Raw genomic sequence first — 21,527 nt, forward strand, 5'->3', positions numbered from 1 at the left:
TTGGGCAGCTCTTTTCTAACACATTGTTTGTTAATTCCTCAGGGCTTTTGTACGTGTTGTTACTTTCTTTGCCTAGCTCTGTATAGCTGGCTTCTTCTTGCTCATTTGGAAGATCTTAACTTGAATAATGCCTCCTCAGAAAGGCAGTCCTTAACTGCCCTAACAAATTGAGTTCTTGTTTGTTGTCCTCATGCCATTTAACCTTCCATGCCTTTGTTCACAATTTGTCTGATTGAACTAGTTCCTTGAATGTAAAGAACACGTCTCTTTTCGTTATGACTACACATTCATGTATATTTACCACCCAGTAAAGTGGTTTTTAGATTAGGTTCTAAATGTGACTTGTCAAATAATACTTGTCAATGTAGTAATACTGGACTTCTTCTCAGATCTGTTGTAAGAATTAAATATATTAAGATATTTTGTAAAGGCCAGTAGCAATGTTATTTATATGTAGAGAAGCTGGAGAAATTGGTCATGTGTCTCCTGAGAAATTAAAAATCAGTTAGATGAAGCAGTCTGAATTTAGCCTGCAATTTGGTGTGTCCTTCAACCAACCTTTGCCTCTGATAGTTTGACACAACAGTACATATATTATGTGACCTAGAACTTCTGAGGATTGTCATGTTTTAAAAATGGTTTTTTGAAAGGTTTTTTACCTCTGTTTCTTTTCTCCAGTAGTTATTTTTATAGCTTTTATTTTCTTTGTAAGGGTAGTTAGGGTATTCATTTAAAATAGTATCAGATCTCAGAATAGGTGATGAAATACTTGTAGGTGTATTGTTTTGGCTATGTCTTTTCCTTGGCCATTCCTTAAATATGCTGAAATTATGAGAATAAAACTTAGTATTCTAGTCAGTATTCAGGTATCACTCATGCTAAGTTAAGATGACATTCTTTAAGAAATTATTTCCATAGGAAGAATTCTTGTCAAAAAGAAAATTTAATTGGATTTTTTATTCAGTGACTTCACAGATACATATTTGTATTTTAGAAAATAAAGGTTAACTCAGAGTTTGTGACATACTGATTATAAACCCATCAATAGCAGCAGAGATCTGGAGAACAATGATAATTCTTACTTTGTAAACTATTAAAGATTGGGAGAGGAAACAAGCAAGGGTCCAGATACAATTAGTTTAAGCCTCTGTAAAAGCTTAGGGGCTTCCCAGGTAGCTCAGTTGTAAAGAATCTGCCTGCCAATGCAGGAGACGTGGGTTCGATTGCTGGGTCGGGAAGATCCCCTGGAGGAGGACATGGCTGTGCACTCCAGTATTCTTGCCTACGGGTTGCAGTCTATGGGGTAGCAAAGAGTCCAACACGAGTGGGTGACAGCACACACGCACAGACACAAAAACTTAGGAGGTAGGTGGGGAGAACATTATGAGGCTTTTGTTAATTAATATGCAGCAGCAGAGGCAGTCGAGGTAGCACTGATACAGCAGTAGTGGCAAAAGTTTGAATGCCTACAATGCCACGTGGCCTTCTGAGTGTCAGAAAAACATAATTTTCATGAAAATCATAGGGTATATGTTATCAACCTACTTTTTTTTTTCAGTTGGGGGTTAGAGGCATCAAGTGATGAAACAAATTGCCCAGGGTCACACAGCAACATCTGGGTACAGAGTTTGTACTTGATCCAGCACAGAGTAAAAAGAGAAGTGGCCAAAGATGGGTTTGTGGGGGACATCTGGTAAAGCATAGAAAGGATGTAGCAAGAAGGAAACCTGAGAAGCAGAAGGAAAAACCAAGGGTGTGTTGTCATAAAGGCTCCGGGAAGAGAGAGAAGAAAGAGGATTAGTATGAAAATAGCTGCATTTATTGAGTGCTCTACATATGCCAAATGCTTTGATTACATTTTATCTTTTATTTTTGACCCTGTTTTATAGATAAGAACCTGAGGCTTCTTATATCAGTAGTAAGGAGAGGAGCTGGTGTTGCACCCAGGTCTTTTTTCTTTTTTAACATTTTCTTTTGTACTGGGGTATAGCCAATTAACAATGTTGTGATAGTTTCACATGAACAGTGAAGGAGACTCAGCCATACATATGCTATGTATTCATTCTCCCGAAACTTTCCTCGTCTCCAGGCTGCCACATAACATTGAGCAGAGTTCCCCGTGCCATACAGTGTTTCCTTGTTGATATCCATTTTAAATCTAGCTGTGTTTACATGTTCACCCCAAACTCCCAAACCATCCCATCCCCCCAGCAACAGTAAGTTCGTTCTCTAAGTCTGTGAGTCTGTTTCTATTTTGTAAGTAATGAACCTCGGTCTCTAATTTCAAAGAACAAGTGCTCAATCTCTAAGCTGTCCTGCTTCCTAACAATATGAGGGTTTGTGGAAAATAGTGATCAAATTGGGAGGAACAGTAAACATAGGAATCCAGCTCAAGAAGTATAGTAGCTGAATAATAAGACTTTGAAAAAAAAAAAATACCATCAAAGAAACAAATCAGGAAAACTTCCCAGGACTGAAGGACATGAATTTCTAAGTTAAAAGAGCCCATCAGAGTGCTGAGCACAATGGAGGAAAAAAACATTTGTGTCAAAGCATTTCATTGCAAACTTTTACAATTTAAGAAACCAAAGAAGAGTTGGAGAACTTCCCAGAGATGAAGGGAAAATGGGCTAATTAATAAAATTAGAGTGGTTTCAGATTTTTCAATAAGAATAAGTGAAGTGAAGTCACTCAGTCGTGTCTGACTCTTTGTGACCCCATGGACTGTAGCCTACCGGGCTCCTCCATCCATGGGATTTTCCAGGCAAGAGTACTGGAGTGGGTTGCCATTTCCTTCTCCAATAAGAATAGTGAAAGGTAAAAGACAACTGAGGGCTATATCTACAAAATCTCAGGAAAAATTATTTCTAATCTAGTTTGTAATGCAGCCAAATTTTGAAGTGTGAGAATAGAATAAAGATATTTTCATGTATGCAGTGTCTCAAATTTACCTCTCATTCAGCCCTTCTCAGGAGGCTTTTGAAGGTGTTAACCCACCAGAATGAGAGCGTGTACCAACAAATAGAAACACACAGGATTTAGGAAATAAATTACCCAAGCCTAGTGAGGAATGGATAACAGTGAAGTGAAGTCCCTGGAGGACAGTTGTATACTAGGTGTAGAGAGCAATCAGTCCAGAATGGAGCAGGTCAGTTTTCAGAATGGACATGGTCAAAAATTGGCAACTCATGTGATAAATATGTTGTGGAGATTTATAAAATTGGATGAACTGGGAAATAATTGGGCATGAATTAATAATGCATACGTATTAAATAAAATGAAGATGTTTATTAAGGGTATGTAAAAAGTTCCTCTTCATGAACCACACCCTTGTGGTGAAGCGGCTTGCATAACTCGGTGAAGCTGAGCCATGCTGTTTAGGGCCTTCCAGGATGGATGGGTCACACTGAAGAGTTCTGAAGGGTCTTAGTAGAGTTTTCTGGGTCCATTGAAGGAGGAAGTGGCAACGCATTCCAGTATTCTTGGCATGAGAACCCCATGGACAATATGAAAAGGCAAAAAGATACGACACCGGAAGATGGGCCCCTAGGTTGGAAGGTATCCAATGTGCTACTGGATAAGAGCAGAGGACTGTTACTAATAGCTCCAGAAATAATGGAGCTGCTGAGCCAAAGCGGAAACAACGCGTAGTTGTGGATGTGTCTGGTGGTGAAAATAAAGTCCAATGCTGTAAAGAACAATATTGCATAGGAACCTGAGATGTTAGGTCCGTATATCAAAGTAAATTAGACATGGTCAAACAGGAGATGGAAAGATTGAGCATTAACATCTTATGAATCAGTGAACTAAAGTAGATGGGAATGGGTGAATTTAACTCAGATGACCATTGTATCTACTACTGTGGGCAAGAATCCTTTAGAAGAAATGGAGTAGCCATCATAGCCAACAGAAGAGTATGAATGCAGTACTTGGGTGCAACCTCAAAAACGACAGAATGATCTCAGTTCATTTCCAAGGCGAACCATTCAACATCACAGTAATCCAAGTCTATGCCCCAACCACTGATGCCAGAGAAGCTGAAGTTGACTGGTTCTGTGAAGACTTAAAACACCTTTTAGAACTAATACCAAAAAAAGATACCCTTCTCATCATAGGGGATTGGAGTGCAAAAGTAAGAAGTCAGGTGATACCTGGAATAACTGGCAAGTTTGGCCTTGAAGTACAATAGGAAGCAGGGCAAAGACTAACAGAGAACATGCTGATCATAACAAACACCCTTTTCCAACAACCCAAGAGATGACTCTATACATGGACATCACCAGATGGTCAGTACCAAAATCAGATTGATTATGTTTGCAGCCAGAGGTGGAGAAGCTCTATACAGTCAGCAAAAACAAGACCTGGAGCTGACTGGCTCAGATCATGAGCTCCCTATTGCAAAATTTGGGCTTAAATGGAAGAAAGTAGAGAAAACCACTTGACCGTTCAGATATGTCCTAAATCAAATTTCTTATGATTATACGGTAGAAGTGGCAAATAGATTTAAGGGATTAGATTTGGTAGACAGAATGCCTGAAGAACTATGGATGGAGGTTCATAACATTGTATAGCAAGCAGTGACCAAAACCACCCCAAAGGGGGAGAAAAAATGCAAAAAGGCAAAGTGGTTGTCTGAGGAGTCCTTACCAATAGCTGAGAAAAGGAGAGAAGGGAAAGGCAAAGGAGAAAGGGAGAGATATTCCCAATTAAATGTAGAGTTCCAGAGAATAGCAAGGAGAGATAAGAAAGCCTTTTTCAATGAGCAACGCAAAGAATTAAAGGAAGACAGTAGAATGGGAAAGACTGGAGATCTCTTCAAGAAGATCAGAGATACCAAGGGAACTTTTCATGCAAAGATGGGCACAATAAAGGACAAAAATGGTATGGACCTAACAGAAGCAGAAGGTATTCAGGAGAGGTGGCAAGAATACACAGAAGAACTATACAAAAAAGATCTTCATCATCGCTTCTCGGCCTTTTGGCTAAGATCAAGTGTAGTATCTGTTCTTATCAGTTTAATATCTGATACGTCCTCTATCCGAGGACAATATATTAAATGGATTCTTGGAGCTGGGAGTTGGAATAGGAGCTTGCTCCGTCCACTCCACACATCGACCTGGTATTGCAGTACTTCCAGGAACGGTGCACCAAAAAGAAAAAAAGAAAAAAAAAAAAAAAGAAAAGATCTTCATGACCCAGATAATATGATGATGTCATCACTCACCTAGAGGTAGGTATTCTGGAATGCGAAGTCAAGTGGGCCTTGGGAAGCATCACTATGAACAAAGCTAGTGGAGGTGATGAAATTCCAATTGAGCTATTTCAAATCCTAAAAGATGATGCTGTGAAAGTACTGCACTCAATATGCCAGCAAAATTGGAAAACTCAGCAATGGCCACAGGCTGGAAAAGGTCAGTTTTCATTCCAATCTCAAAGAAAGGCAATGCCAAAGAGTGCTCAAACTACCACACAGTTGCACTCATGTCACATGTTAGCGAAATAATGCTCAAAGTTCTCCAAGCCAGGCTTCAATAGTACGTGAACCATGAACTTCCAGATGTTAAGCTGGTTTTAGAAAAGGCAGAGGAACCAGAGATCAAGTTGCCAACATCCGTTGGATCATCAAAAAAGCAAGAGAGTTCCAGAAAACATCTATTTCTGCTTCAATGAGTATGCCAAAACCTTTGACTGTGTGAATCACAACAGACTGTGGAAAATTCTTCAAGAGATTGGAATACCAGACCACCTGACCTGCCTCCTGAGAAATATGTATGCAGGTCAAGAAGCAATAGTTAGAACGGAACGTGGAACAACAGACTCGTTCCAAATAGGGAAAGGAGTATGTCAAAGCTGTATGTTGTCACACTGCTTATTTAACTTCTATGCAGAGTGCATCATGAGAAATGCTGGGCTAGATGAAGCACAAGCTGGAATCAAGATTGGTGGGAGAAATATCAATAACCTCAGATATGCAGATAATACCACCCTTATGGCAGAAAGTGAAGAACTAAAGAGCCTCTTGATGAAAGTGAAAGAGGAGAGTGAAAAAGTTGGCTTAAAACTCAACATTCAGAAAACTAAGATCATGGCATCCGGTCCCATCACTTCATGGCAAACAGATGAGGAAACAATGGAAACATGAGAGACTTTATTTTTTGAGGCTCCAAAATCATTGCAGATGGTGACTGCTGCCAGGAAATGAAAAGATACTTGCTCCTTGGAAGAAAAGTTATGATCAACCTAGACAGCATATTAAAAAGCAGAGACATTACTTTGCCATCAAAGGTCCATCTAGTCAAAGCTATGGTTTTTCCAGTAGTCATGCATGGATGTGACAGTTGTATTATAAAGAAAGCTGAGCACCAAAGAATTGATGCCTTTGAACTGTGGTGTTGGAAAAGACTCTGAAAGTCCCCTGGACTCCAAGGAGATCCAGCCAGTCCATCCTAAAGGAAATCAGTCCTGAATATTCATTGGAAGGACTGATGCAGAACCTGCAACTCTAGTACTTTGGCCACCTGATGTGAAGAACTGACTCCTTTGAAAAGACCCTAATGCTGGGAAAGATTGAAGGTGGGAGGAGAAGGGGATGACAAAGGATGAGATGGTTGGATGGTATCACTGACTCAGTGGACATGAGTTTGAGTAAGCTCTGGGAGTTGGTGATGGACATGGAATCCTGGCATGCTGCAGCCCATGGGGTTGCAAAGAGTTGTACACAACTGAACTAAACTGAACTGAATGACAGATTTTACTTTTTTGGGCTCCAAAATCACTGTGGACAGTGACTGCAGCCATGATATTAAAAGACTCTTGCTTCTTGGAAGGAAAGCTGTGTCAAACCTAGGCAGTGTATTAAAAACCAGAGATATCACTTTGCTGACAAAGATCGATATACTCAAATCTATGGCTTTTCAGTAGTCATGTATGGATGTGAGAATTGGATCATGGATCATAAAGAGGACTGAGTGCTGAAGAATTGATGCTTTTAAACTGTGGTATTGAAGACTCTTGAGAGTCCCTTGGGCAGCAAGGAAGGAGTTTAAACCAGTCAGTCCTAAATGAGATCAACCCTGAGTATTCATTGGAAGAACTGATGCTGAAGTGAAGCTCCAATACTTCGGCCACCTGATGTGAAGAGCTGATTCATTGGAAAAGACTCTGTTGCTGGGCAAGATGGAAGGCCAAAGAAGGGGGCTTTGGTTAAATGGTTTGACAGCATCACTGACTCAATGGGCATAAATTTGAGCACACTTCCGGCGATAGTGGAAGACAGAGGACCTGAATAACAGCAACAACAATGTAAAATGTTGGGGGAAGGGAGTGAAAGTAAACACAGCCAGTTATAGAACCGCTGTGACTTAAGTTACATAGCCGTGTTAATGTATGTACTGAATCTTGATTGACCAAAAGTATGTTTTAGTTAGATAGGAGTGGTGAAGTGTAAGAGATGTGTGCATGTTATGGTAGGCAAGGCATGGATGGTGCGGGTGATGGGGAAGAGAACTAAATTGTCCTGTTTCATATTGAGAGGTCAGTAGATAAATTATTTAAAACTTTCTTTTTGGTCATAGGCCTCATATAGCTGATAAACATATTGTGAGTAAGGGGAAGTAACAGTGATGAATCAGACATTAGCTGAAGGAAAGCCTGGTTTTCTTATTCGTGTGTCTGCGTATTATGTGAACCTTCGAAAGCTATTTGCAAAATTTTGTTTATATGTTCCTGAAGTTTTCAAAGTGGCCTTAAAAAATGTCCAGACTTCTGTCTTATAGGAGAGGTGTAAGGGGTGGTATGATTATAGTGATGGTGGTTTTCAGCGTGCTTTACCTCTTGAGATTGTTTTGGTGTTGATTCTTTTTATTTATTTATTTATTTTTTTTAAAGTTTTTGGCTCCATGGCATGTAGGATTTTAGATTCCTGACCAGGGATTGAACCCTGCCCCCTGCATTGGAAGTACAGAGTCTTAACTACTGGACTGCCAGGCAAGTCCCCTGGTGTTGATTCTTGATTCGTATTTTTCTTCATGTGTTATTTAATCATTTTATATGAAAAATGACATTGGGAAACTAACTACCATTTTGTTTTTGGTCCTTTATCAAGATAAATCTCCAGAGGATTGCGTTGTATCTTTGTGCTGCTTTATGAGTTAATATCTTCAGTTCTTCTAGTTCACTGATTTCCTCTTTATGGGTGGTTATAACCTGTTTAACTGTCTCTCTCCCCCATCCTTCTCATTCCTGGTTTTTTCCTTGCTCATTTAAGATACTCTCTTTTATTGCTTTCAGCATTTTAGACGTACTTAATTTATAGTCTATATTTGGTAACTCTAGTAGTCAAAGTGCTTCTTGATCTAATTCTGTGTTTATTTAATTTGTCATTATTATTAATATTATTATTTTTGGCCACTGCGAGATCTCAGTTCCCTGTCAGGGATCTTTTCCCCAGTTGAAGTGTGAAGTCTTAACTACTGGACTGCTAGAGAAGTCTTCAGTTGTTCTTTGAGCTTTGTTTCCTGTGTGCATTGTAAATTGTGAGCTTTTTTCCATCTGTGTCTACTTTGGTGGTTTGATTGAGCATTTTTAATTAAAGAGATTTTAAGAGCGGTTATGTGAACATGAGTTAGTATGGACATTTGGAAATTTGAGGTTGTGGGGCCCAGTTTTAGCAGGATGTATATTGCATATGACAAGATGGGATCTGCATTTTAATGATCATTTGAGTACTTAGCAAACTGCTTTATTTTTTAATGCTTTCGTGTGCTCTAAATAGGGAGGGAGTTTCCCCCTAGCTGTCTTGATGTCAGCATGATTTGGCTAAGTGAATACTTATTGTATTTACTGGTTATTACTCTCCCATTTATTTTATATGTAACTTACTCTTTATTGCACAGACATTTGTTGAATATCTGCTTTATGGTAGACACAGTCTTTGGTACTAGGGATATAGAGATATTCAAGATACAGTTTCTTCTTTTGTGGAAGTCAAGTAGCAGATGAAACTGAGAAAAACCTTGTTGAGAGCTTACGATTACTCAGCCTTCATAAAAGTTAAAAATGATAGGATGTGTTGGCAAATAGAAGGGATACCTTGCTCTGAAGTAAAAGAAAAAGATGTTTTGAGTTGAGTAGCGAAATAAATGAGGAATTTAATTATTTGATCACTTCTGCTTCATTAAGGTAAGGCTGTTTGATTGAGAATGTCTAAAACACCAGATGGTGAGGAAAGTTGTGGAAAGACATGAAAATAGGTTTTGTTTTTTTTTTTTTTTAATATTTATTTATTTGGCTGCACCAGGTCTTAGTTGTGGCATATGAGATCTAGTTCTCTGAGCAGGGATAGAACCTGGGCCCCCTGCATTGGGAGCACAGAGTCTTAGCCACTGGACCACTCGGGAAGTCTTTTTTTTTTTTTTTTTTTGAAGATAGGAGATTTGATTAGAGGTGAGGAGAGTTGTCAAGCATTGTCTGCATCATAAACTGGTCTTGGTTATTTTATGGAGAAATTTGTTCTAACCTAAATTTTATGTTGTTGTTTTATATACAATATAATGCTAATTTTATTTAAAATACATAAAGTATGGAAGAAAATATATCCAATATTAATAAGTACTGACCTGGAAATTTTTTTTTTTTTTTGTGGCTGTGCTGCAAGGCTTGTGGATTCTTAACTCCTGAACCAGGGATTGAATCTGGGCCCTTGGCAGTGAGGCACTGAGTTCTAACTGCTGGACCACCTGGAATTCCCTGACCTGAACTTGAAAATTTTTAAATTTTATTCTGTTTGTTTGAGTATACTGGATCTTCATTGCTACACACTGGCTTTCTTTAGTTGTGGTGAGGGGAGGATACTCTCTAGTTGTGATGCATAGGTTTCTCATTGTAGTGGCTTCTCTTGTTGAGGATCACGGGGTCCAGAAGGTGCGAGCTTAGTAGTTGTGGCACACGGACTTAGTTACTCTATGACATGTGGAATCTTCTCGGACCAGGGATTGAACCTGTGTCCCCTGCATTGGAAAGTGGATTCTTAACCACTGGATCATCAAGGAAGTCCTGACCTGAATTTTTAAAATAACTTCTTTTTCAGACATAAGTCACATCCTATACAATTCACCCATTTAAAATATATAATTTAATGGTTTTTAGTATATTCACAGGCATGTGCAACCATCATCATAGACAATTTTAGAACATTTTCACCACTGCAGAAAGAAACCTAGTGCCCTTTAGCCATCATGTCCTGTCCCTACATCCTCACCAGTCCTACATAATCATTAATCAGCTTTTTGTCTAAGGCAATGGTGACCCACTCTAGTATTCTTGCCTGGAAAATCCCATGGACGGAGGAGCCTGGTGGGCTGCAGTCCATGGGGTTGTAAAGAGTCAGACATGACTGAATGACTTAACTTTCACTTTTCACTTTCATGCATTGGAGAAGGAAATGGCAACCCACTCCAGTGTTCTTGCCTGGAGAATCCCAGGGACGGGGGAGCAAGGTGGGCTGCTGTCTATGGGGTCGCACAGAGTTGTACACAACTGAAGAGACTTAGCAGCAGCAGCAGCAATGCCTATTCTAGACATCTCTTGTAAGTGGAATCATTATATGTGTTATTTTGTGGTGGGTTTCTTTTACTTAGAATAATGTTTTCAAGATTAATTTATGTTGTAGACTATAGCTTTCATTCTGTTTTTAGCTGTGACCTATTTTTTTAAATGTAAATTTAATTAAAACTGCTTATACCATTGAACTAAGCTTTTTTGGATATTTTTACTGAAAGATTTCTTTCCATAAAATAGAGTAGGTTTCTATTTTAGTCACTTATCTTAGTTAAAATATGAATATTTACAACTATATCTTCAACTTAATTATATCCTGTATTATTCAAAAAAACAAGATTCCTATTTCAAGAGAATAGCCTACTTGTTAAACAAAAGGCTTCCTTGAATATCTTACTTCTTGGCATTGCTTTAACATATGATCAAAATGCTATTTTAATAGCAGTGAAAAAATAATACCATGATTTAAAAGCATTTGACTCTGAGCTGCAAGTCAAGTGATACATTTTCTAGCTTAATTAAATGCTGTTCTTTTAGGCCTTTGGAGCATTAATGTTATTTTCTGGTTCTGCTATTTACTTGGATTTTCCTAGTACACTAATTTGTTTTTTCTCAATTACATGTGTCCTCCATCCTCTCAAAAGCAAAAACAAGTGCCGTATGATGTCTCTACTAATGCAGTGTCCTGGGTTTATTTTAAGTTTTGTTAAATATTTTAATTTTATTTTGTGATTTATAGCTGTGTCTCAAACCACCATAAAACTTAGTGACTTAAAATAATCATCTTAGTATATCTGTAGATTCTTTGAATCAGAAATTTGGACAGAGCTTTATGAGGAGAGCTTGTCTCTGCTTCATAATGCTTTTGAAGCTGAGAAATGGAGACCTTTCATCTAAGGCCTTGAGTTATTTGACGGTATATCTACACTCATGTCTGGTGGTTGATGATGGGACCTCAGAGAGGCTGTTAGCCAGAATACATACCTCCACTTGGCCTTTCCAGGTCTCTGTGTGGGCTAGTTTAGGCTTCTTAACAGCATGGCGCCTGGGTTCCGAGAGTGAGCCTCAGTAACGATGTTCAGTGTACACTACTGTTGAGGTAGTCAGACAGGTCTGCTCAGGTTAAAGAGCACAAGACAGAGACTCTCCCACTAGGTGGGAAGACACGAGGGGAGCAGTGTGGCCATCTATGGATTGAGTTGTGCCTCTCCCTCCCCCGCCTCCACCCCAGTGGATATGTTGAAGCCATAAGCCCATTAACTCAGAATGCAGTCTTATTTGGAAATAGGTTTGTTGCATATATAATTAGGGGAGAATGCCTTAGAATATTGGAGGCTAAGATTGAAGTGCTTGAAGTGCTGCAACTACGAGCCAGGAAATGACAGGAATTGTTGCCAAACCACCAGAAGCTAGGAAGGGACATGGAAGGGTTCTCCCTGTAGATTTTAGAGGGAGAATAACCTTGCTGATGCCTAGATTTTGAATTTTTAGCCTTTAGAACAATGAGACAACAAATTACTGTTGCTCTAAGCCACCCGGTTTGTGGTACTTTGTTAAGGAAGCTCTAGAAAACTAATACAGGACATCTTTAAAAAATACAATCTGCTACAGTGTTGTAAGATAGCTTTTTTCTCTCCATTTGTATTTGGCAGTGGTTTTGCCCATCTACACATTTAGGTTATTATATCCAATGGAAACTTAACAGGAGGGGCTATTTTAATAGTCATCAGCCTAGTTTATCTGTTAACATTTTTTGGTGAATGAGTACAAAACATAAAAGATAGTCAGTGTATATCGCTGCAAAAAGAAGTTGGAATGGGACTTAGATTCATTGAAATGTAATGTTAATAAAAATTTATTAAGGGAATATTAATTTTGAGTGCCTACTAGTCACATAGTTTTGTTTCTTTTTTGTTTTTGAAGTGTAGTTGATTTACTATATATATATATTGTTTTACATGTACAGCATAGTGATTCAATATTTTTGCAGATTATACTCCATTATAGGTTATTACAAGATAATAGGTATAGTTACCTGTACTATACAGTATATTCTTGTTGCTTATCTATTTTATATGTAGTATTGATAGTTTGTATATTGAATGTTAATCTGGTACCCTTAATTTGTCCTCCTTTCTCCCTTTTGGTGACTACAAATTTGTTTTCTATATCTGTGAGTCTGTTTCTGTTTTGCAAATATATTCATTTGTATTATTTTTTAGATTCCACATATAAAGGATAAATATAGCATTTGTCCTTCTCTGACTGATTTCATTAAGCATAATATTCTGTATGTCCATCCACGTTGCTGCAAAAGGCAGTATTTCATTTGTTTTTAATCCTGAGTGATAGTCCATTTCCCACACCCCTTTCTGCCCCACACCCACACACATCTTCTTAATCCAGTCATCTGTTGATGGGCACTTGGGTTGCTTCCATCTGTTGTAAATGATGCTGCTGTGAACCCTGGATTGATGTATCTTTTTGAATTATGCAGTTTTGTTTTTTCAAGATACTGAGTTGGCAAAAAAATTGAGTCAGGTTTTTCCATAACATCTTATAGAAAAACCCAAATGAACTTTTTGGCCAACTCAGTATATACCCAGGAGTGGAATTGCTGGATCATATGGTAGTTCAACATTCAACAACTCAAACATTCAAAAAAATAAGACCTTGGTATCCAGTCCCATCGCTTCATGGCAAATAGATAGGGAAATAGTGGAAACAGTGACAAACTGTTTTCTTGGGCTCCAAAATCACTGCACATGTTGACTGCAGCCATGAAATTAAAAGACAGTTGCTCCTTGGAAGAAAAGCTATGACTAACCTAGACAGCATATTAAAAAGCAGAGACATTACTTTGCCAACAAAGTAATGCAGAGACATTACTATGCCAGCATAATCAAAGCTGTGGTTTTTCCAGTAGTCACGTATGGATGTGAGAGTTGGACCATAAAGAAAGCTGAGTGCTGAAGAATTGCTGCTTTTGAACTGTGGTGTTGGAGAAGACTCTTGAGAGTCCCTTGGACTGGAAGGAGATCAAACCAGTCAATCCTAAAAGAAATCAGTCCTGAATATTCATTGGAAGGACTGATGCTGAAGCTGAAGCTCCAATACTTTGACCACCTGATGTGACTCATTAGAGTCAACTCACAAGAGCCGACTCATTAGAAAAGACCCTGATGCTGGGAAAGATTGAAGGCGGGAGGAGAAGGAGATGACAGAGGATGAGATGGTTGGATGGCATCAACTCACTCAATGGACATGAGTTTGAGCAAGTCCGTGAGTTGGTGATGGACAGGGAATCCTGGAATGCTGCAGTCCCTGGGATTGCAAAGAGTCAGACGTGACTGAGCAACTGAACTGAACTGAACTGACTTGTATCACTGATCCTGTTCATTATGCCTATTGTCGTGCTGTTCACACTATTTGCACTGTTCGCTGAACCCAGGATAGGCAAGGCTTGAGCTAAGAGGCTGAAAGGAGACTGTAGGAACTGCAGACACATTTATTCTCTTCTAGCTACCACGGCAGCCATAATACAGCTCCTCTCCTGGCTGATGCAGTAGCTGTAGCAGCAGCCACAATATAACCATAGCGTAGCCCTGTCATAGCCATAACATAATCTCATATAACATAACCATGATGCCGCTCCAGTGTAACATCAGTGCAGCAGCAGCAGCCACGGCTTTCATGGTGAAGCTCACACAGATGTACTGCACAAAGTAGCTCGTGACCAAATGAGTACCTCGTGATGCACATGCGCAGTCTACAAATGATTTCAGCTGTTACATGGTCTGTTCACAAAACGTGGGGTGAGAAAGCCTGAACATGCCATCTTGGCCAATTTGCTGTCTCCCCACATTCCCACCTCTTCAGGATCTTTCACCTTACATTCTATGTGCAGTGCATCTTTAGCGATATTCCCTTGGCGTGTAGCACTGACCCTTGGATTTACGTCTTGCAACAGCAGTGGCTACAACAGCAGTTACATCCCCAGCACATAGCAAAACCCAATGCCAGGTATCACCTGGAACTTATGTTCCAGTCCTTGCCCTCATGGGGCTAGAAGAGCCACCCTCCATGTGTGGAGTGCCTTTATCTTCCATGGCCAAGTCCGGTCCACCATCTGTCCTTGTGAGATTGCAGGAGAGCTTCCACAGGGGAAGCTCCACCCCTGCCAGGTTTATTATTAACGACTCACAAAACCCCCTACAGACGCCGGGGCCCACCCCTCAAGGTTGAGGCATTCCCAGGCCACCCTACATGATTCCAAATGCTCTCACACTCTTCTAAATCTTCAAGAGAATCAGTGGGTAGTAGCACATCATACGACACAGCCTTTTACAGCACAGTGTTCTAAATCTAGAACACAGCCTAAGTCTCTACAGCCTAAATCTGTATGATTTGGCCGCATCACCGTCAGTGTATGCATTAGAACCAGGAAACTACTCTGGCTTGCCATAAACAAGGCTGCATTCAGCACCAGTGTCAACCAGGGCCATTACTGTCTGCACATTAGCTAGTGACCAGTGACTTGCAAGTTCTACATGGGGCTGCCTGTCCTTGCTTGGGTTCTTCAGGAGGACACCTTGGTCTGAGCCATATTTAGAGCCGGAAAAGGGTAGCATCTAAAGGAATGTCCTAGGGTGCCGTATAATCTTTTAGCTGAGCTGCCCATTTCTTGCTGTGGGTTCTTCCCACATGTGGTAAACTGCTGCTCTGGTCTCAGCTACCTCCATAGCTCTGGGAGCAGAGCTTTGGGCTGTTTATCAGTTTTTTCTGTCAACTCCTGCTGCCAGCACATCAACCCACACTTGCATTCTCTTCACCAGAACGGGCCTTTACCAGCTCAGACCCCCTTCAGGGTATTTATATGTCTAATCCACTTTGGCCTGCTGCCACCCCTCAATTTTCTCCCAAACTAGCCACCATCAGGGTCATCTCATAGATGGGGTGCCCCACATAGGGTGCTAGGATAGCAGTCAGGGGTTCAAAAAAGGTAGATGGGGCATTGTTCAAAATGGCTTCTCGAATGCTGCCAGTAAAACGCTCGTCATTTGGGCCTCGGGTATTTGGGTTGAATATTGACTGCTTCATGCCCAGTTCTCTCACTTACTTGGGTCAACGTGGCATAGGTATGCCATTTACTCACAGTATGTGGGAGCTCTCCTGCATTTGACCACACAGTGTAGATGATGGTGTTAATCCGTTCCATGAGGGTGTGCATTTGTTTAGGCGCCCCTTGCATTAATTGCCTAGCATTCTGCTAGGCAGAATGAAACCTTTGTTTCAATGAGGGGGTGAGTGGTTATAGAGGCCCGCCATTCTATTTCGTCCCCAGAACTCAGGATACCACCCACCCCTGTGTCTCAGAGTTGCAGGAGCCAAGTTGCCATGGTTTCCCTTGCTTTTGCTGAAACTGCGTACCCAGGTCTACCAACTCCGCCTGAGTCTGTGGCTGATAACGTTGTGAACAGTCACGTTGGGGCGGCTGAAGATGCCCCCCTGAGCCACAGGCTGCTCGTGCTTCAGTTTCTGCTCTACAGCAGGCCTCGCTGCCAAGGGAGGAGCTGCAGTCTCACAGCCTTCATCATCATTGTCCTCAGTCTCATGTTCATCATCACCGTCACTTAACCGCCTCGTATTGGGGATGTAACTGCTGTTGTAGCCACTGCTGTTGCAAGACGTAAATCCAAGGGTCAGTGCTACACGCCAAGGGAATATCGCTAAAGATGCACTGCACATAGAATGTAAGGTGAAAGATCCTGAAGAGGTGGGAATGTGGGGAGACAGCAAATTGGCCAAGATGGCATGTTCAGGCTTTCTCACCCCACGTTTTGTGAACAGACCATGTAACAGCTGAAATCATTTGTAGACTGCGCATGTGCATCACGAGGTACTCATTTGGTCACGAGCTACTTTGTGCAGTACATCTGTGTGAGCTTCACCATGAAAGCCGTGGCTGCTGCTGCTGCACTGATGTTACACTGGAGCGGCATCATGGTTATGTTATATGAGATTATGTTATGGCTATGACAGGGCTACGCTATGGTTATATTGTGGCTGCTGCTACAGCTACTGCATCAGCCAGGAGAGCCTGAACATGGCATCTTGGCCAATTTGCTCTCTCCCCACACTACTTTCCAAGTGGTTGTACCAATTTACATTCTGACCAACAGTGTACTAGGGTTTCCTTTTCTCTACAACCTCTCTAGCGTTTATTATTTGTGGACTTTTAAAAAAAATTAACTCAATTATATAAACAATATTAAAAAAATTTTTTTGGCCATGCTGCATGGGGAATCTTAACTGTTGGACTGCCAGGGAAGTCCCTGCTTGTAGAGTTTTTGATGATATGTCTCATTGAGGTTTTGATTACATTTCCCTAGTCATTAATGATGCTGATCATCTTATCATGTGCTTGTTAGCCATCTGTATGACTTCTTTGGAGAAATGTCTAATCAGATTTTTGGCCCATTTTTTGACTGGGTTCGATTTGTTTTTGGTGACCAGGCATGGAGTTGTATGAGTTACTTGTGTATTTTGGATATTAACCTGTTCTTGGTTGCAACAGTTGCAAATATTTTCTCCCATTTCATAGGTTGGCTTTTTTATTTTCTTAGTGACTTTTGTTTAATTTTGCTTTTATTTCTCTTGCCTTAGGAGACTGCCCCAAGAAAATATTGCTATGATTTATGTCAGAAAGTGTTCTGCATTTGTTTCTTCTAGAAATTTTATGGTTTGAAGTCTTCTATTTAAGTCTTTAAAGCATTTTGTGTTTATTTTTGTGTATGGTGTGAAGGAATGTTCTAAACTCATTGTTTGGCACATAGCTGTCCAGTTTTCCCAGGACCGCTGTTGAAGAGACTGTCTTTTCTCGGTTGTGTATACTTTGTCATGAATTAATTGATCATAGGTGTATGGGTTCATTTCTGGGCGCTCTCTTCTGTTCCATTGATCTTTGTGTCTGTTTTTCTGTCAGCACCACTTTGTTTTGATTACTGTGCATATAGCTGTGTTCTTGCTCATTAAGACAATTCATGAAAAGAGTAGTCTCGTTGACCTATTACATTCTTTTTGGTGACAATATGAAAATATATGAAATAATATTTTTATTTCTTAAGGAACCTTTAACGTCTAAATGGTTAATAATCTAACAATATAAAGATAATATGACACAGGTACCACAGGGTTGGGGGTTAAATTATGCGATACCAAGTATCTGAGTGTAAGCACTAAGCGTTTAGTAAATATTAACTGTTATTACTTGACTAATAAATGCTAAAGTATTCAATTCAGTTGTCTCTCAGTATCTGCTGGGGATTAATTCCAGGACCGTGTGAATACCAAAATTCGAGTATCAGTGACACAGTATTTGCATATAACCTACACATATCTCTGAATACTTTAAATCATATCTAGGTAACTTATAATACCTAATAAAATGTAAAGGGTGTGTACATATAGTTATCAATGAATGCAAATTCAGTTTTTTGCTTTTTGTAATTTTTTTTTTTCCCGTCTGTATTTTCTATCCTTGGTTGGTTGAATTGGTGGAAGTGGGACCAGCATTTACAGAGGACTGATCCTAAGGATGAAAATACCATAGAAATGGAGAGAAAAGTAAGAACACAGTTACAAACACCTTAAAGAATGAATACTGTTTGGAAATAGCATTTCTCAAAATGTTTGCCTATAATGGTGGAAAAAGGGATTTATGGGCAGTTAAGATTGGAAAGTACATTCCTTTACCTTCTATCTTGACAGTAATATAGTAATATATTTCCTACCTGTACAGTAATACAGTTCAGTCTCTGAGAAGTTGAATAATAAAAAAAATTGTCACCTAATCTATAGGACTGCTTTAAGCAATACGGTTCACCACATAGCTTGGAAAATCTCTTCCTAAATAAAGCATCTAGAAATGCAAAAATCTTTTTAAATGCAAAATTGTATTTCCAAGAAGGTAAGGGAAGTACCCCAGACGAAAAACAGTCAGAAACTGGAAACCAGATGGCCTTCAAACCCACCTATATATTGTATAAATTATTTGCTTTTTTGAATAATAAAAAGCTGGAGTAGCTATGTTAATTTCAGACAAAGCAGACTTGAGAAGGAAAGTTTCCAGACATTATGTATTGATAAAGAAGTCAAATCTCCAAAAAGGCGTAGTTCATGAGGCAAAACCTGATAGAATGTCAAGGAGAAATAGACACATTCACCATTATGGTTGGAGTCTTCAGCACCTGTTTTTCAGTAATTTAGATACAGCAGGTAGAAAGTCAGTAAGGATACAGGTGAACAATACCATCAGTCAACTATATTTAATGATGTTTATCTGATAACCACCGAGTATATGTTCTTTTCTGGCCTCCATGTATCAGTCATCAGGATGCACTATATTCTGGGTCATATGGTTCAGCACACCTGAACATGTGCTGTCAGACCACAATGGAATTAAGTTAGAAATAATAGAAAGATAGCTGGAAAATGAAAATATTTAGAGATTAAAAAACACACTTCTAAATAACACATGGATCCAAAAAAATGTCCAAAGAAAATTTTTAAATATTTTGAACTAAAGCAAAATGAAAAGTAGCAGAAGCAGTATTAGAGGTTAGTTGAGAGCATTTGAATGTATTTTGAAACAGAAGAGAGATGCAAAATGAGTATTCTAATCTTCCAGCTTAGAGAACCAGAGAAAAAAAGGGATATAAACCTTAAGCAAGTGGAAGAAAAGAAATTAAAGTTAGAGCATGAGTAAGTAATGTCTTCCTGAAAACAGGAAGACAGAGAAAAATCAACAAAACTATTAATAAAAGTTGGTTCTTTGAAAAGATTGATAAACTTCTAGCCAGGCTAACAAAGACCAAAAGAGAGAAAGACACAAATTACTAATAAAAGGAATGAAAGTTGTAAATTTCTTCTTTTTGTTTAATTGTGATAAACTGCTGACCCTTGAACAAGATGGTAGTTAAGGACACTGACCCTCATTCAGTTGAAAATCCATGTATGACTACCGTTCTACCTCTGTATTCATGGTTCTGCATCCTTGGATTTAGACAACCACAGATCTTGCAGTACTGGGTAGTACATACTTGCTGCAAAAGACATGCGTTTAAGTGGACCCACTCCCTGGTGGCTCAGATGGTAAAGTATCTGCCTGCATGTAGGAGACTGGAGTTTAATCCCTGAGTCGGGAAGATTCCCTAGAGAAGGAAATGGCAACCCACTCCAGTATTCTTGCCTGGAGAATTTCATGGACAGAAGAACTTGGTGGGCCAGAGTCCTTGGGTTGCAGAATCGGACACGACTGAGCAAGTAACGCATAGACACACACAGTACAAACCCGCATTGTTCAGGGGCCAGCTGTACATAACAAAAGTTTACCATTTTAAGCATTTTTAAAGTGTACAGCTCAGTGGCTTTAAGTACATTCACTTTGTTATGCAACCATCATCTCTACCCACCTCTAGAGAACCCATTAAACTTCCCATTCCCCACTTCCCTGGCAGCCACCATTCTGCATTCCCCCTCTATGAATCTGACTGCTCTTAGGTACCTCTATAAGTGGAATCATAGAATATTTGTCATTTCATGACTTGCTTATTTCACTTGGTGGCTCAGACGGTAAAGTGTCTGCCCACAGTGCGGGAAACCCGGGTTCAATTCCTGGGTCAGGAGGATCCCCTAGAGAAGGAAATGGCAACCCACTCCACTATTCTTGCCTGGAAAATCCCATAGATGGAGGATCCTGGTAGGCTGCAGTCCATGGGGTTGCAAAGAGTCGGACACGACTGAGTGATACAACTATTTCACTTGAAATAATATCTTCAGGGTTCATTCATGTAGCATATGTCAGAATTTTTTTTAAGGCTGAATAATAATTCATTGCCATTTAAAAAATCCATTCCTCCATTAATGATCATTTGAGTTGCTTCTGCCATTTGAATATTGTGAATAATGCTGCTATGAACTTGGGTGTATAAAAATCTCATTTAGTTCCTGCTTTGAATCCTTTTGGGTACATTCCCAGAAGTGAAATTGCTGTATTATATAATAATTCCATGTTCACTTTTTTGAGGAATCATCATACTCGTTTCTGGGCATCCCAGGTGACTCTGTGGTAAAGAACCCGCCTGCTGATACAGGAGACACAGCAGATGCAAGTTTGATCTCTGAGTTGGGAAGATACCCTGGAGGAGAACATGGCAACCCACTCTAGTATTCTTGCCTGGAGAATTCCATGGACAGAAGAGCCTGGTGGGCTACAGTCCGTGGGGTCTCAAAGAGTCAGACATGACTTAGCAACTGAGCAAACAACCAGAGTATTTTCACTGCCATGAAAGTCCTCTGTTCTCTGCCTGTTTGTCCCTTCCCTTGCCCAACTCCTGATCTTTTTATTGTCTCCACAGTTTTGTCTTTTCCAGAATGTTATATAGTTGGAATTAAACATTATGTAAAACTTTTCGGATAGACTAAGCCCTTTTAAAATTGAGATATAATTCACATACCATAGAATTCTCTCCTTTAAAGTGTTCAGTGGCATCTAGTGTATTCACAAGTCGTGTAACTGTCAGTGCAATCCAATCCCAGAGCATTTTCATCACTCTGGGAAGAACTGTACCCATTAGTAGTCATTTTCCGTACCCCCTCCTCCAATCTCTCCACGTCACTAAACTACTTTCTCTCTCTTGGTTTGCTTCCTTTATGTAAGTGGAATCATACGCTGTGTGGCCTTTTGTGCCTGATTACTAAACCTTTTTAGTGATGGCTTTAATCTTTTCAAAGTATGTTCATGTTTAAAAATAAATGCATAACACCTCTGTGAGGTAGACAGGAACTTTGTGACATAATTGCATTGTCAGATTTATTGTGTCTTCATGACACAGTTTAACATAAGATGAGGGAAAGAGGTTTGGAGGTGGCAGGGTAGAGATTTGGAAAAGTAGAGTTAAAGAAAAAGT

The 21,527-nt window shown here is 39.7% G+C and overlaps 1 protein-coding gene and 1 non-coding gene across 9 annotated transcripts in view; both read left to right on the forward strand.

Moving 5' to 3' along the window:
• The window catches only part of EVI5 (ecotropic viral integration site 5), a 226,508-nt gene that overhangs the window by 34,360 nt on the left and 170,621 nt on the right, over positions 1 to 21,527 (forward strand). The window lies entirely within an intron of this gene.
• LOC122678401 lies at positions 4,963 to 5,153 on the forward strand. Its single transcript, XR_006336087.1, has one exon. It is a non-coding gene; the product is annotated as a U2 spliceosomal RNA (small nuclear RNA).

The sequence above is a fragment of the Cervus elaphus genome, chromosome 20 (assembly GCF_910594005.1).
Source record: "Cervus elaphus chromosome 20, mCerEla1.1, whole genome shotgun sequence".
Lineage (NCBI taxonomy): Eukaryota > Metazoa > Chordata > Mammalia > Artiodactyla > Cervidae > Cervus > Cervus elaphus.